Source organism: Chelonia mydas, chromosome 28 (genome assembly GCF_015237465.2).
Source record: "Chelonia mydas isolate rCheMyd1 chromosome 28, rCheMyd1.pri.v2, whole genome shotgun sequence".
NCBI classification, from domain to species: Eukaryota; Metazoa; Chordata; order Testudines; family Cheloniidae; genus Chelonia; species Chelonia mydas.
In genome coordinates this window covers 6,576,942-6,590,994 of record NC_051268.2, presented here as the reverse complement: position 1 = coordinate 6,590,994, position 14,053 = coordinate 6,576,942, and the positions used below count along the sequence as shown (strand labels likewise).

General features: G+C 46.2%; 1 protein-coding gene and 1 pseudogene across 3 annotated transcripts in view; one reads left to right on the top strand and one right to left on the bottom strand.

The window, feature by feature from the left end:
* Positions 1-14,053, top strand: part of LOC102934537 — a 1,094,240-nt pseudogene that overhangs the window by 196,454 nt on the left and 883,733 nt on the right.
* The window catches only part of LOC102933291 (zinc finger protein OZF), a 1,218,290-nt gene that overhangs the window by 474,513 nt on the left and 729,724 nt on the right, over positions 1-14,053 (bottom strand). The gene's annotated exons all lie outside the window — the stretch shown is intronic.

Sequence of the window (14,053 nt, the reverse complement as noted above, 5' to 3'; positions counted from 1 at the left end):
AACCTACTACTGCGGGGTGTACAGGGAGCTCCCTCAGGAATTCATCTCTATAGTTCTTACCTAGGTCTCAGTACCTGCACTTGCATTTGCTTGCTTTTTCCAACTTGGTTTCCAAACCTTTTGCATCTGAAACACTTGTGTTTGGAGGGGGCTATATGAGATTGTTGCTGTTTTTTAGTGAGGGGGGTTTAGATGAATTGGAGTGTCTATGTGGTCAGGAGGGGAGCAGTCATTTGATGTAGTGGAGGCAGAAGGACTCTTTCAAGTCATTTTGAAATGTGTACTTCCTATCGTAACAGACTGGCTTTGTGCTGTCATTTTCAATACTGACTGGCTAGTTAACCCATCCCTCTCATGTGTAGAATAGCCTTGCAGCATGGAAGGGCTGCCACAGGCCATTTGTCGTTCTTAAAAACTACATAAATAATAAAATGCAGAGAAGAAAATGCTGGTCCCTATAGAGAGCTGATGTTTCAAAGCAAGTCCCAGCCCTGCTTCCTTCTGCCTCCTGATTGGGTATGGATCCTCGTCTGCCTTTAGCAACAGAGACAAATATATCCATCTCCTTCGCAATTGGCTGTAGCATGCTGTCGAGCCATAGCAACAGCGGAAGATGGCTCTGTCTGACAGATACATTGGGCTGCAGTATCTTACAAGAACAATAAAGCAACGGGCACTTCCCTTGTGCATCTAATGTGCAAGTGGCAAATGAATAAATAAGCATATTCTGGAGGAAATGCTGGAATCTTCACAAGACGTGGAAAAATAAGCAGGCAGGTCCAGAAACTGCTTATAACAGGCATTTCCAGTGTGAACAAAGGGCTGCATTATGATCTCAGCGACACCGGTGTAAAATCCAGAGTTGAAATGGCCTTCTGTTACCATTCATGAGGGATCCTGGTAAATGTAGACATAGGACACCAGAAAAGGTATTTGATCACTAACCCCCAACAAAATAATCTTCCACTGTCATTATCTATGATACAGTCATTCTGTGCTATGTGATGTATATACATGGAACCATGGAGGGTTCCATGTCACGGTTACTGAAGAGTGATACCTTGAATCACAAGGGAAATTATGCCTGTGCTGTAGTGAGGCATATTTCTGGCACCTTCCTGTGAAACATCTGGTCCTGGCCACTGTCAAAGACAGAACACTGGATTATTAGACCATTTGTCTGACCCAGTGTAGCAATTCCTATGTTCTTATTGATTACAATTAAAGACACCATTTTCTAAGAGAAATAACATGCCAAGGCATGCAGTTGTTTGAGATATCATACTTCTTGAGTGCTGGAGGCAATTATCCTTTGGTCTCTTACCTTACAACAGCAGTCCACCTTGGATTGTTTTGTTATTTTTTTAAAACTATCCAAGAATTTAGATGTTTTTTTGTGATGCAAGAATGAAGCTCAAATCAGCAGAATCCCTGAGGTTGACTTATCTGGAGACACTGGTAGCTACTCCATGGTGAAATTTACATGAAGATTAGCACTTAAAGCAGGAATAAAACCGCTCTGTTTCATGGTTTAATGAAGTGAGCTGTAGCTCACGAAAGCTCATGCTCAAATAAATTGGTTAGTCTCTGTGGTGCCACAAGTCCTCCTGTTCTTTTTGCGAATACAGACTAACACGGCTGTTACTCTGAAACCCATGGTTTAATTAATTAATTACGTTTCCAAATTTGGTACAAGTGCTCTTCAGAGGACAGTTGAATTTTCTAGGTCGTTTCCCAGATGAAATATTTTATTCCTTCTCTTTTAAGGTTTGGTCTGTTGTACCCAAAAAATCAAAAAAGTGGGTTCTTCATATTCATCTGCAAGACACATGAAGTCAGGTGGCTGAAGCAGAACCCCAGTCTGACCCCCAGCCAGTCTTTGCATCATGTAGCCTCAATAATATTGAATTTTTATGAGAGACTTTGAGGCAGTAAGTGCAGTTGAACAGGTATTTGGAAAAGACATTCTTGCAGAAAGTCTCAAAGGATCTGGCTTTTCATGTTGACCTACTGGGAGCAGAGTGGAGTCCAGAAATATGCTATCATTTCCCCATCTGTGAGCTGGCACAGACTGGATCCATGGCGAGGGTATAGAAGAAAAGCCAGTGAGTCAGCACTGTACATCAGTGACCCCCTATAGTGTGATCCTCCCTGCCCTACAAAAAGTGGGGCTGAAAGAAGTTAGTCTTTAAGGAAGAAGGCAGGGAAATTATTTAAATGATGTTATCTAGCACTATCTGGGTCAGTATTAAAATCACCCACTTTGCATCGTGCCTTGTTCTAGTTTCCTGTGGTTTACAGCCCAGATTTTTTGCTGTGGCTTCCTGAAGGTTTTGCCTGTTGATACAATACAGTAAGAGAAACCACAGGAGTGCAGAACTAAACAGGCTCAGGGTAGCCCAGCCAGGGCAAAATTCTGTATTCCCTACTGTGGGTGTTCTAGCAGGAAAATGGGTGCAAAGAAAATCTTCACCTGTGCAACAGCAGGGTAGGATTACAGTCCTGTGCTCCCTTCAGTGCTAGACCAGGACCCAGCTAACACAGTTTTCAGAGTAACAGCCGTGTTAGTCTGTATTCACAAAAAGAAAAGGAGGACTTGTGGCACCTTAGAGACTAACCAATTTATTTGAGCATAAGCTTTCGTGAGCTACAGCTCACTTCATCGGATGCATACTGTGGAAAGTGTAGAAGATCTTTTATACACACAAAGCATGCTTATAAAAGATCTTCTACACTTTCCACAGTATGCATCCGATGAAGTGAGCTGTAGCTCACGAAAGCTTATGCTCAAATAAATTGGTTAGTCTCTAAGGTGCCATAAGTACTCCTTTTCTTTTAGCTAACACAGTGTTGACCCAAGAAGTGTAGCCAGATCCTTCCCTCCTCCATGCATATGCTGCCGAATGTAGCAGGCTGTGGATATGGATGTATGTGGTCTTCCTGTTTGGAGCAGCAGTAAGAAGTACCGCTGAGCATGTTGCTGCTCTGCGCTGGCACTGCTATCATTCCTCCACCCTTATAAGATGGCACAGCCTAGCAAAGGAAAGATTTCACCCCAAATCGGAAAGCCAAAGTTACAGCATTTCTGTGTTAAAATGCAAGTTTGACCCCAGAGAACAAAACCCAGTCTCTGTCTACCCACTGTGTTAAATGATCATGGAAAAAGAGATGGAAATTTGCCATAAGCAACTTCTGCAAATCCTGTTTTGTAGTCACTCTCTGCAAAGAGATGAGTGTTTTCCATCCATTTCCACATAGGCAAGTATCCACATTTCTAAACAAACCAAAAAAAAAAACAGCCACCACGATCAGCACCTCTGGGAGTCCCAGCAGAGAGGCCAAGGACTGAGTGGGACATGGAGACTGAGCTGTCAGCTTACTCAGCAAAGATGGTCCTTCTGGGTTAGGAATGAAGAACATTAGCCAGCAGTTTGGGGAAGCTTGCACTGCAGTTGCCCATCAAAAGTTTCTCTGAACTCAATCTGCTGCAACACCAAAGAGGATTAATTATATGGGAAATAGATTTGCCTGCTTTGGGTCCCCTGCGCAGTCTCTGCCAGCAATCGTGTATTGAAATGGTTGATCAGAGACCTATCCTAAACAAATGGTAGGAGAGGCAGCTTCCAAAGCCAGTATTTTCAAGTGGCCGCTCAGCGCTCAATTTTCGGTGCTCAGCTTGAGTCACCTTGGGCCTCGTTTTCAGAGGAGCACTTTTGAAAGTCAGGCACCCTGAGACTCAAGCTGGGCCTCTAAAATAAGGAGCCATTTTAGAAAATGTAGGCTGCAGTACCTTCATTTTGTTTCTCCACCCCATTAATCGTATCCCTAAGGTCTTTCATGACTCAAAATAGAGTGTAAGGTTTGAACAGCAGTAAAAATTATTTCTTGAGAAAGATTTGGGCCAATTTTTTTAAAGTGGCCACTGATTTCTAGTGCGTCAGTTTTGGGTGCCCACCCTGAGTCACCTTGGACCTGATTTCAGAAATACTGAACACCGAACCTGCATATGAAACCAAAGGAAGCTGTACGTCCTCAGCCCCTCTGCAAAAACACATGCAAAATATCCTATTTTTATTCCTTTTGATGTTTACTGATTATAGAAGGAAGATTTTTCTCTCCTATTTTCCCCTAGTTTGTTCTAGTGAATTTTTGTGATGACAACTTATCTTGTTTTCCTGTTTATTCCTGTATCTCTAGTTAGTTTACTTTTGATTAATTCCATTATTGTGACTTTTTTTTTTTAATTTCCTGTCTCGACAGGCCCGTGGAGGGCATTATGGTCTGAACCAGCCGTCTAAGAGTTAAAGATAAAGCTGCTTTGCATTAGCTGCTATGTGCTCGCCATTGCACAAACGTTCCACTACTGAGCATGCTTCACAGCTCCCTGTGCATATCTTTGAATCATTCTGGCAAGGGAAATCACAGCTATAATCTTTTATTCAAACATAGTGCTCATTCTTCATTGGACTCTGAAGTGAAAAATGCTTGAGAATATTGTATTTCACATTGTGAGGGGTGTTTATCATTATCTCATGCCTGGAGAGAGCTTTGAACCCGCAAAGGGCTACTGTTTGTAAATGCTGAGTATTATTAAATATTGTGCAATGGCCCCAGGCAGGTTTCACTATACAGACCTCCCTCCCCACTACCCTAGTGAGCAATAGCCTCATTGATCTTGCAGAATCCACTTCCCTTCTCTCTTGAGTACTTCCCCACATTTGCTGAATATGTTCTCACAGCATGACCCCTAATGCTTCTGTGTAGAAACCTGTGTAATCTTTCTCAGGCGTCTCTCTATGCCATCCTTTTCCGTTGTGAGGAAGTTTCAATGCAAATGTGTTTGCAATGGTTGATCAGAGACCTGTCCTAAACAAATGGTAGGAGAGGCAGCTTCCAAAGCCAGTATCTTCAAATGGCCGCTCAGCGCTCAATTTTCGGTGCTCAGCTTGAGTCACCTTGGGCCTCGTTTTCAGAGGAGCACTTTTAAAAATCAAGCACCATGTGACTCAAGCTGGGCCTCTAAAATAAGGATTTTACAGATTATGATCAAGGTGAAATATGATGAATTATAGACCATACCATGACTGCTTGGGGGACTCTACCAGTTGTTAAAATGGGATGTATGGCTTGACTAGAAATATGTGATTGAATTACAGTCTTTCCTAGTTTGCGAGACATTCAGTTTTTCTATGTGATACTTAAACTGTGCCCTCTCCTGTCTTCTGCTTTGATCCCACCATTGCTTGCAGCATTCTGCCCTCACTGATGTGAAATTATCTCACTTTAATGCAATAACAGTGGTGGCCCTTAGCCTGCTAGACTGTACAATCCATCATCATAGTATCACCCAATGCTTCTAGTCCCAGGTGAACTCCCCAATACATCCCAATCCAGACCCTCAGCATCTCCCTCTTCACCCTTCTGCCCTCTTTACTTCCTGGCAAATTCAAATTCTTCTCCGGAAGAAGGTAGTTAGCCTCATCTGCCCATCACTTGATAACTGCGCCTCTTCTCACTCTCCTTTCCTCAGTGCTTTGCTTCTTTTACTCTCTCAGCTTCTCAGAGTCCCCAGGGGAAAAGGTCTCCTTGCTGCAGGGGAGGGGCAGACGGAGGGCTGCTTGCTCCAGGGATGAAGAGGCTGTCAGCAGCAGGGACCTTTTAGGCTGCCATTGCAGTGTTCCCATGACCCAGAGGGCATACAGAAGTGTTTGCCTCCACTGTGCAGTCTGCTTCTGCAGCTACCCTCAAGGGTAATGGGAAGGAAGAGGATGCTTCAAAGCCTCTCACCACCTGCAACCAAGGAGGTTGGCCTTGAAGCAAAATGAGGGAGAGAGAAGATGGTTCTGGGAGAGGGTGTTGGCAGCTTTCCCTGCCATCTGCTTCCTCCTTGCCAATGGCCCCTGCAGCTCTGCCCCCTGTCTGCTGCACTCTGTCCCTGCTCCATGTCAGTAACAGGAGAAAAACTGATCTAAGACAGCTTTGCTCTTCCTATTGATCCAATGTGTAGTAGAGCAGCGAGGACAAATGACATTTTAACAAGGGACTCTAGCCAGCCATATGTGGCATGTCAGTTCTTTACAGCTGTCTGACATGCAACAAAGTACTGGTTCTGCCCTGCATGGTGATGAGATTCTCAGCACCATAAATGTCCAATCTCTCCAGCGATAAATCCCTGCTCTGTGTGGTAACCATGCCAACAACTTTTGAATCCCACTTTATAAGAACAATATTTCTGAGCTGTGCTGGGAATCCTGGAGCTCTACAGCATTATGCAAAATGCCTGGAGTCTAAGTTCTGTGGGAAGCCCTGGCACTCTGCAGCATGGTACACTACATGTAATGCTCTGTTTAAGGGTCTGTCAGCATCTCTGTTTATAGTCTCATTTTTTCAAGGCATTCATAATTCAGCCCCTAAATATTGTGACAAAATGAATCTCAGTGCACAAGTTCTTAGTGACATACTAATGGTTATTTCTTATTTGTATTGTGATAGCTCCTAGAGGCCCCAATTAGGGACTGAAGCCCCATTGTGCTTGTCTATGTACACACGTTTAACAAAAAGAAAGTTCCTGCCCAAGTAGCTTGTGTGTTTTTAAATCAATTATCTGTCCCATCTTTGGCTATAATCAAGCTATCCAAATGCTAGATAAAATCTTGACTGACTTTGGATTTTGCCACTGTCAGACTCGGAAACATCTTTTGATTTTAAAGGAATGATGTTTGACATCATGTGACATGCCATTTTGCAAATTCATGGGAAAGGATGTGTAGTGGTGCAGGTGGCCCACTCCAGCAGGGGTTGGGGCAGAAGCAGCCAGGGAGGCTCTGGAAACCTGCAGCTAATTAAGGCGAGGATTGTTAGGAGCCAGACAGGAGGCCGCTGCTGGGGCAGCCCAGATATAAGGGGCTGCCCATCAGAGCAGAGGGGAGTCTCTCCCTGACAAGCAAGGGAGGAGGACTGGCTCCCAGGGATAGCACCTGAGAGAGACCAGTGTTGGGCAGGTTCAGGGGAGCGGATGGTGAGCTCTGGCTGGTTACCTGCTAGGCTGCAGACCCCTGCCAGAAAGGGTCAAGAAGGTGCAAGGGCTAAGGGGAAGAGGTTCAGGGATGATAGGCAGACAAGGCGAGAGAAGGAGGGCAGAGAGGCTGCCGCTAGAGGGTCCCTGGGTTGGGACCCAGAGTAGCGGGTGGGCCTGGGTCCCCCTTTTGCACTGCACCTGGACGGGGAGGAGCATGGCCAATACAGACTGCAACTTGCCCCTGAAGTGAGGGGCTAGACTTTGAGTTGTGGTTGGCTCCTTTGGCGGGTGCAAGCCAAAGGACTGCCGTGACTCCAGAAAGGGGGGAGAAAGAAGTAGTGGGCACTGCCAGAGGACATCATTGAAGCTGGGGAGCAATGCAGGTCCGAAACAGCGGAGTAGAGCAGATAATGGGCAAGATGCCACCTGCAGAGGGCGCACCGGAGCTGGACTGAGCTAATTCCCAGAGCAACCAGCGGGAAGCGCCGCTGTGGTGAGTCCCATACTTGGGATATTTTAGACTGAAGAATGGCCATTACACAGGGGAAGCAACCTTTTTAAAGCCATTTCATGAGAATGTTAGTTTTTTGTGGGTAAATCTACATTCATATGACAGACTAATACAGATTATCTGGTTTAGCAGTTTAAATAAATATACCAGTTTTAAAAGTACATGTTCATGTGTGTTCCTCAAGAGTCTGAAACAGCTTCACATGACTCGAAAGTACACTGCAAGTTTCCAAAAGTGTAGGCACAATTTATGGGGCCAGCTAATTATTACTAGAGATAACCCAAGCTGCAAAGTTTGTCCCTGGATCCAGCTCTTTCCAAAGTTTGAGCATTTGATCTGTGGTTTTGGTTTGGGCCCATCTTTTATTATTACAGATTAATGTAAGAATAAATAAGAATATCTCCAAAAAGTCTAATTACCCCTTTTTCAGAGCCTGATCCCACTCACAGAAAGCTCCTTTTGACATCAGTGGGACTCTTGCATGAGTAAGGATTGGACTGATCATATTCATTCTGCTATGGTTTTAGAACTGATAACGCTGCCTTCTCTTAAAAATATATGCTAAACAAGAAAAGAAAATTAAGTCACAAAAGAACTACAGTAAAGGACACAGGATTTGCCAAGCCTTATTCGACCATTGGCCTCTCAAGACCAACATCTTGGCACCAGCCATGATATGTGCATGGTTGATTCTTCAGAGGAAGACAGATCCTTCACCCCATAATGCACCTGTCACTTGTCCAATGCTGCACATTGGGACAAGTCAAAATCCTTTTGACAATCAGTTATATTTTTAAACATCAGATTTTATCACCCATATTTTATGCCTAATTACAGTTTGTTGTTATTGACCATAAAATGTATTTAGTCCCTTTTAAAAACTAATTACAATTAATGTTAAGGGTTTAACCTAAACTCCCAGGGAATTTGAAGATAAGGCTAAAATTTAAGATTGACATAATAGGCCAAATTGTACTCTTGGTTACAACAGTGAAAACAATGGGATTGTACTTGGCATGAATGCAAGCAGAATTCACCCCCTGCCTATAACTCATATGAATGAGCTTTTCCCATTCTTGTTGGTAAAGTCTGTATGTCATCCTGCATTTTTAGGGAGGCAGTGTGGTCTAGTAACTCTGTCACTCACCTTCTGAGACACCTTGGACACTTTTCACCTGTGTGTGCCTCAGGGTATGACTACACTTAGGGCTGGTCTACACTTGGAACTTACTCTGGCATAGCTCCATCTCTTCGAGCTGTGAAAAATCACACCCCTGAGATATGTAGCTATGCCAAGCTAACCGCTGGTGTAGACAGCACTAGGTCAATGGAAGAATTCTTCCATTGACCTAGCTACTGTCTCTTGGGGACGTGGATTAACTACACTGACTGGCAAACTCCTCCTGTCACTGTAGTGAGTGTCTATACTGAAGTGCTACGCAGCACAGCTATTTAAGTGAATAGAAGAAGAAGAATGTATTGTGATGGGGCAAGGCCAGATGGCTATAGAAAAGTAGTGGGAGATAGATATATTAGCTCCAGGCTAAATAAATCCCTGGTACCAGGATAAGTGAAATGGCAGCTGCTCCAGGTCAATTAAGACACCTGGGGCCAATTAAGAACTTTCCAGAAGGCAGGGAGAAGGCTAGGTTGATTGGGACACCTGAAGCCAATCAGGGGCTGGCTGAAACTAGTTAAAAGCCTCCCAGTTAGTCAGGTGGGTGTGCATGTCAGGAGCTGTGGGAGGAAGTTGCGCTGTTGGAGAGGCTGAGTAGTACACACCATATCAGGCACAAGGAAGGAGGCCCTGAGGTAAGGGTGAAGTGGAGCTTGAGGAATTGAGGGCTGCTGTGGGGGAAGTAGGCCAGGGAATTGTACATGTCATGTTTCTAAAAGGTCAGCTACCATAGCTGATACTATTAGGGTCCCTGGGCTGGAGCCCAGAGTAGAGGGTGGGCCCGGGCTCCCCCCCACACCTTTGCCCCTTGATTAATCACTGAGACTGGGAGACAACAGAGACTGTGCAAGGAAGGATAACTTCTCCTCACCTCCCTCGCTGGCTTATGATGAAAATGGCTCAGTAGACTGTGACCCTTGTCTCTAGAGAGAGAAGGGTTACGTGCAGGGTCACGGTGGGCCTCTGAGGCTAGCGAAATCCGCCAGGAAACGCGGGACCCACAGAGGCAAGGACAGAGCTTTGTCACAGTATCCACTTACTAAAGGAAATGCAACCCCAACAGAATACTAAAAACTGTACAGAATCTATATTTGAAAGTAATAAATGGGCATGTTTTGGGAGTGGATAGGGAATAAGCACACACCTTTTTTAACAACACTGCAATGCATGAGACTGAGCTTTTTGGAAGCATGAAGTGGGATAACAATCCACTGCTGGTCTGCCCTGACTACAGTGAGCTTCAGGGATGGACAAGACAGATACATTTGGGTTAGCTTTGGGTTGATCTTAATTTTATTTTAACTTTTATTTCTGCAAATGAACAATGTGGTAGCTAACATTTCTGCAGGCACGGCCAGCATCTGCAGGATTTCTGTAATATTGCCCATTAGAGGTAGTTTTTATGTACACCATTTACTTTGTCAATTCTGTAAATAAATATCTAATTACTATGAAATAAAATATATACTAAAATATAAATTAGTGCCATCACTTTTAGGCAGCATCACGTGACCGGCATATTCCCACTGATCCCATTATTGGAGGGTCGTAATAGCTTCTGGGCGTTAGGACAAGGCTCATTCAACCCGCCCCCCAGGGCCCAGCACCCCCCCCCTGGGGCCCAGCACCCCCTGCTCTGTGCAGCCCCAGCGCCCCCTGCTGGGCCCCCGCCCCGCTCCCTCCAGCCCAGCGCCCCCTGGTGCTGTCTTGGGGCCAGCCCGGCCTCTCCCCCCGCGCAGGCCCCGATTCCCTAACCTGGGAGAGGTTGAGGATGGCGGGAACCGGCCACTCCCGTGGCTCGCCTTGGGGCTGCCGATCGGGTCCTGCACGACGGGTTCACCGGAGCTGCTGGTTCCTGGCACGGCCCGGGGGTGATTTCCCTGGAGCTCTCCAGGACCCCCTCATGGGGCTCTGTCTCCATCCCAGCCCCAGAGCTACCCCGCAACTGCCCGGCCCGCCTGCTTTTAAACCCTTACTCCGCCCCTGCCATGACGGACAGGGCCAGCTGCACCCCACACGGCCAAGGAAGGGGAATCAATCTTGGCTGGCCAGTTCCTGCCAATCTAACCTGGGGGGAAATTGCTTCCCCACCCCACGTATGGTGATCAATTAGACCCATAGCATGTGAGCAAGGACCAGCCAAGCCCAGGAGATACGGTGAATAACTGTACAGCCAGGGCTACTGGCTTGGCTGACCAGTGCGACACTGTTCAGCGTTCCAGGATATCCATCCTTAACTGATCATGTCCCGTGTGGGGCCGTGCCTAAAGCTTTACTGAAGCCCCAGGATATTAGATTTACTGCACTCCCCTCAGCTGAAAAGCCAGTTACTTCCTCAAAGAAGGAAATCGGTTTAGGGTGGGACGATCATATGCAAGAACAATAAAGTCCAGACCAGTAATATATATATACATGTGGTGCTTTAATCAGGCCAATTTCACAAAGCTGAAAACAATTATGAGCCAAATCAGCTGGAAGGAAGAATTTAATCCCAAAAATGTCAGCCACAATCCTACAATTGAGGAAGAAGGCTGTGCTTTTAAAACCAAACCAAACCAAACCAAACCAAACCAACAATCTGGTTTAGAAAAGGGAAGACAGTGGTAAAAAAATACAAAATAAAAAAAAAAAAAAGATAAGAAAGGGGAAGTTGACAGCAATGAATATAAATCAGAAGTTAGGAATTGTAGAAAACTGATAAGGGAAGACAAGGGACACAAGGAGAAATCTGTGGCTAGCAGAGTTAAGGACAAAATATATTAGTGGGGGAAACAATCCTGACAATGGTATTGGCCCATTAGTAGATGGGACTGATAGATTTATCAATAATAATGCAGAAAAGGCAGACATGTTCAATAAATATTCTTGTTCCATATTTGGGGGGGGGGGGGGAAGGAGGAGGAGATGAGCCGGTCTCATCATACAGTGGTGATAATACACTTTCCTTTCTAATAGCAACTCTGGAGGATGTTACAAAGAATTTACTGAAGTTAGACATTTTAAAATCAGCAGGTCCAGATAACTTGCATCCAAGAGTTTTAAAAGAGCTGGCGGAAGGGCTCCTTGGACCATTAATGTTGATTTTCAATAGGTCTTGGCACACTGGGGAAGTTCCAGAAGTCTGGAAGAAAGCTGATGTGCCAATTTACAAAAGGATAAATGGGATGCCTTGGGTAATTTATAGGCCTCTCAGCCCAACATGGATCCTGGACAAGATAATGGAGTGGCTGATAGGGGACTCGATGAATAAAGTACTAAAGGAGGTCAATGTAATTAATGTCAATCAACATGGGTTTATGGAAAACAGATCCGTCAATCTAACTGGGTATCTTTTTAGCGGAGAGGACAAGTTTAGTTGAGAAAGGTAATAGCATTAGGACAATAGACAGACTTGTGTACGGTGTTTGAGAGGTGATTTTGCCTCTGCATTTGGCCCTGGTGCGACCGCTGCTGGAATCCCGTGTACGGTTCTGGGCCCACGAGACAAGACGGATGTTGGTAAGTTGCAGAGGGGTCAGAGAAGAGCCACCGGGATGATGAAAGGCTCAGACACCCTGCCTGAGAGCGAGAGACTCAAAGAGGCTCAAGGAATGAGTTGATCACAGTCCATAAGTACCTACATGGGTGCCACGGTTGCAGGGGTCTGGTGCTCTGGAGCAGGCCCAGGGAGGACCCCTTCAGGGTGCCAGCCTGCCCCCTTAGGGGCTCTCGCTGTCACGAAGGGAAGCCACTTGGCTTCACCACCTCCTGGGACCAAACTTCAGAGCCTTCAGCCCCGCAGCTGCTCAAATCCAGCTGGCATCCTGGAGAGGGGTGGCCATCCCTGGACGTTAGTTGCTAGGTATCAAGTATCCCGGCAATTAGAGTGACCGTGATCTTCTCGGACTCCCATGGCCATGGGGCCCAGACCCCACACAGCCAGATGCCTGTTACCCCTGTATCTCTGCAGACAGTGAATAACCTTTCCCCACCACCTTGCTATCCATGCACCACACAGGGGAAACTGAGGCACACACGCTAGTCATACAAAATATTATGGAAAATCCCCACTCCATCACAATGGGGAACAGATATTTAATAATGGGCTTCTCAATCTTGCAGGGAATGGTCTGACACCACCCAATGGCTGGCAGTTGAGACTGGACGAATTCAGACTGGAAAGAAGGCGTCAGTTGTGAACAGTGGGAGTCATTAGCCATGAGAACAATTTCCCAGCCGCTGGGGTGGATTCTCCATCCCTGGCCATTTTTCAAGCAAGACTGGATGTGGTTCTGAAAGCTCTTCTCTGGGAAGGGGTTGGGGCCGACGGGCCGTTCTCCAGCCTGCGGGATGCTGGGGGCCAGACTAGACATTCACAATGGTCCCCTCTGGCCTTCGAAGCGCTGGAGCGATGAACGTCAACCTCTAGTAAACAGAGGAAGGACGTTAACTATTCTCCGGTCACACGGCGCAACTCCTGAGAGAGGGAGTAAAACTCCTTGCTATGGGACCAGTAACCTCACGTACCAATTCTTTGGCTATTCTGGGATAGAAGTTACATTCCAAGCTCATAGAGATCAGGCCATGGTGTGTCACAGGGCTCAGCGGGAGGGGCATGTTCTGTGGGCAGCGGGGGGTGCTCTCCCTTGGCAGTCTGTGCTACTCCCCAGAATCAACAGCATTTCAGGGGCAAAGGTTTAAAAACAGATGATGCAATCTCATCACACTTTCCATTCCACTGGTATCTCTGCAGCCTAAATGTTACCAAAGTTAGACATTTTTAAATCAGCAGCCCCACATAACTTGCAGCGAAGAGTTTCAAAAGAGCAGGCTAAGGAGCTCACTGGAGGTTAATGCTGATTGTCAACAGACCTTCCAGCACTGGGGAAGTTCCAGAAGAAAACGAATGCTGTGCCAGTTTTTACAAAGGATAAACAGGATGACCTAGGTAGTTAGAGGCCTGTCAGTCTGACCTCAATCCCAGACAAGATAATGGAGCGGCTGATTTAAAAATCAGATCTGCAGAGTCTGGCTTCGGTGGTGGGCGATGGAGAGTGCAACTGTCCCACCTGCCTAACCTGGGCTGGCACATCCCTCCCTTTCCACCCCCCGTCCCGCAATATGCGACAACAATGCCCCAGCAGCATGACCTCCCTCCAGCCTCATTTTCTGCCTTGATTCAGATCCTGCCAGGCCAGGGCCTGCACCCAGCTCCGGGGTGGGGTCAGTGTGTGAGCACCCTGACTCGTTAGCCCTATGTGGGGGGGGGGGGGGGAGAAGCGCAAGAATATCACAGAATCGATGACAAATGGCCCCTGATCCTTTGTAATTTAAAGTAAAGTCCGCGCGGGGCTAAACGTCTGTTGTG